Raw genomic sequence first — 2,657 nt, forward strand, 5'->3', positions numbered from 1 at the left:
TTAGGTCCAGGATTTTTATTTCCTATTGGTAATAATATATATTTTAAAAATATTAAAGATCAATATTTTTTTGTTATCACATGTTTTAATCTTTGCCAATATGAGTGTAAACAATTAATTATATCTCAGTGTAGCTTGAGTTTGCATTTTTCTTAATATGAGTACGGTCATCATCTTTCCACATGTTCCCACCCTCTTTAATTCCTTTTCTGGGAAATATCTGTTTGTGCCTTTTGCCCAGTTTTCTGTTGGATTAGTCTTTCTTGAATTGTTTTAACACTTTATATACTAAGGAAATTAGTACAGCATGATTTCTACAATTCTGGTTTGGCATAACTTCATTTCCCCCCATATGTTGAAGGCCTCCAAAATGGAAAGTGTCCCAGGGTCTTCTGAGGGCAGCAGGGCCTGTCACTTCAGCAGCTCATCTTATGACCCTGAGACAAAAGGATCAGGGTTTAAGCTCCACCTCAACTCACATAACGATCTCCTCCCATGTCTGTTCCAGCATCATGTACAGCGTCCACTCCTGCTGCATTTCAAATGTCTTAGATTGATCCATGCTCTTCTGGAACATTGTCCTCTTGAAATACAGGGTGAGGTCTGTGGCAATGATGGCTATGTCCATCGTGTGGATTGCGTGTTCATGCTGCCTGATGGCTGTGTCCATCGTGTGGATTGCGTGTTCATGCTGCTGGATGGCTGTGTCCATCATGTGGATTGTGTGTTCATGCTGCTGGATGGCTGTGTCCATCGTGTGGATTGCGTGTTCATGCTGCTGGATGGCTGTGTCCATCATGTGGATTGTGTGTTCATGCTGCTGGATGGCTGTGTCCATCATGTGGATTGCGTGTTCATGCTGCTGGATGGCTGTGTCCATCGTGTGGATTGCGTGTTCATGCTGCTTGATGGCTGTGTCCATCGTGTGGATTGCGTGTTCATGCTGCTTGATGGCTGTGTCCATCGTGTGGATTGCGTGTTCATGCTGCCTGTGATTGAGGTTTTGAGAGATATTCAAGCCCTCATCTCGCAGCAATATTTTGCCAAACTCCAAGTGGTGTCTTTCCAAGATGGAGGAGCCATGGAGCTTGGCCAGGGGGTCCTGGGGTTTCATCTGGTAGAGGTTGTTGGTGCCTCTGTGGTCAGTGTCATGGCAGAAGGCAGCGGTGACCTTGGCCAAGGCCTCCAGGTCCTTGAAGTACTGTTTCAGCCTTCCAGTCACCAGCAAGGAGAACGTGGTCTGGCCCACGCTGAAGCTGTGCCGCCAGTTGTGACCCTGCGGAGCCCTTGCTCAGGGAACACATGAACCACACCAGCGCCTCCTGCAGAATATGAAATTTACCCACCACTCTGAGCTCATAATACATCTGTAGCCCACATTTCACCATCCAGCTCCGTCAGGGGCAGGTGGCTGCAGTGGAATTTGTTAATTCCATATTTCTCTGCATCTGGCAGCTCTTCTAGCAGGATCTCAGCCAGCTCCTCTTCCTCGCATTCCCACGGCTCCTTCCCATGCACCTCTCTGGTTTTCAGGATTTTCTGGATTTCTTCATTGTTACACTTCACGTGATATTTTACCATGTCCTGGAAAATATCCTTCCTATTTTCAAGATTGTTCATTGACTCATAGGTGTCAGGATTTAAGATGGACCAGCCCAAGAATTGAGCCAAAGACTCCAGTAGGGTCTCATCCATTTCATCAAAGGGTTTCCCATCTTTGTGATTATAAAACGTGGCCATCCGAACAATTTCTTTCTTCTTGTTCACAATAGGCATAGAAAGGACATTTTTAATCATTCATCCAGATTTGTCCAGGGGCTCTTTCAGGAATTCGAAAAAGTCCTCCCCAGGTGCATTCATGCTGTTACAAATCAGACCATTTTGGGCAATATAAGTGGGGAGACCGCTTGCTAAAGCCCAGTGGTCAGGAGGCGGATTCGGGATTACTTTGATGTTTTCTTTGCTATGCACTATGTAGCCAATGACCTTATAAAAGTTTATTTCCCTTGCATCCGGAGCCCTGGGCCCAGTGTACGGTGGAGCCTCACCCATCAGGACTGGGCACACATAAAAAAATTCCTTCTGCTGGTCATGTCTAAGAGCCCCACGGAATATCTGTCGCAATTGAGGAAGGCTCAGGCTGTGCACAGGGCTCTGGGGAACTGTGTCTCAGTGTCTGTAGCGCTTCAAAGACTTCGCTCCCAGACCATAGCAGTACCTGGCCATGCCGAGTCTCACAGTTGTGCAGGTAACTCAGGTAGAACACCTTCATAATTAGATTTGCAAAACTGAGGTACTTGAGAAGGATCTCTTCATCTCTCTTGGTGAAGTGGGGCCCATCCACTTTATTCACAGCCATGATTATGGCCACCACGTCCTTCCCACAGCTGAGGTCTCCCTCCGGACCTTCAGCTGCTGCCTGTGGGAGCTCGGCCGGCCTCTCGCGTCCACACTTCCTACCAGCCTCTGTGCCGTCTCCACTTTTCCTCCTTGGTTATGAGGGTGCTCTCCAGCTCATCTTCAGTTGGTTTTCAGGATGGTTTTTCTATGTTTTAGTGGTAAATCCAGATTGGTCCCTGGAGAGTGTCAGTGTAGCTTCCACTCAGTCCACTGCCGCCTTGGATCACTCTAAAATCAGTATTAAATTCTACTGTATA

The 2,657-nt window shown here is 47.0% G+C and overlaps 1 pseudogene; it reads right to left on the reverse strand.

Moving 5' to 3' along the window:
* Positions 1 to 475: 475 nt before the first annotated feature.
* On the reverse strand, positions 476 to 2,377 carry LOC107544472 (rod cGMP-specific 3',5'-cyclic phosphodiesterase subunit alpha-like; annotated as a pseudogene).
* Between the last annotated feature and the right edge of the window lie 280 nt (positions 2,378 to 2,657).

This window comes from Miniopterus natalensis, chromosome 9, assembly GCF_054644295.1.
Source record: "Miniopterus natalensis isolate mMinNat1 chromosome 9, mMinNat1.hap1, whole genome shotgun sequence".
Lineage (NCBI taxonomy): Eukaryota > Metazoa > Chordata > Mammalia > Chiroptera > Miniopteridae > Miniopterus > Miniopterus natalensis.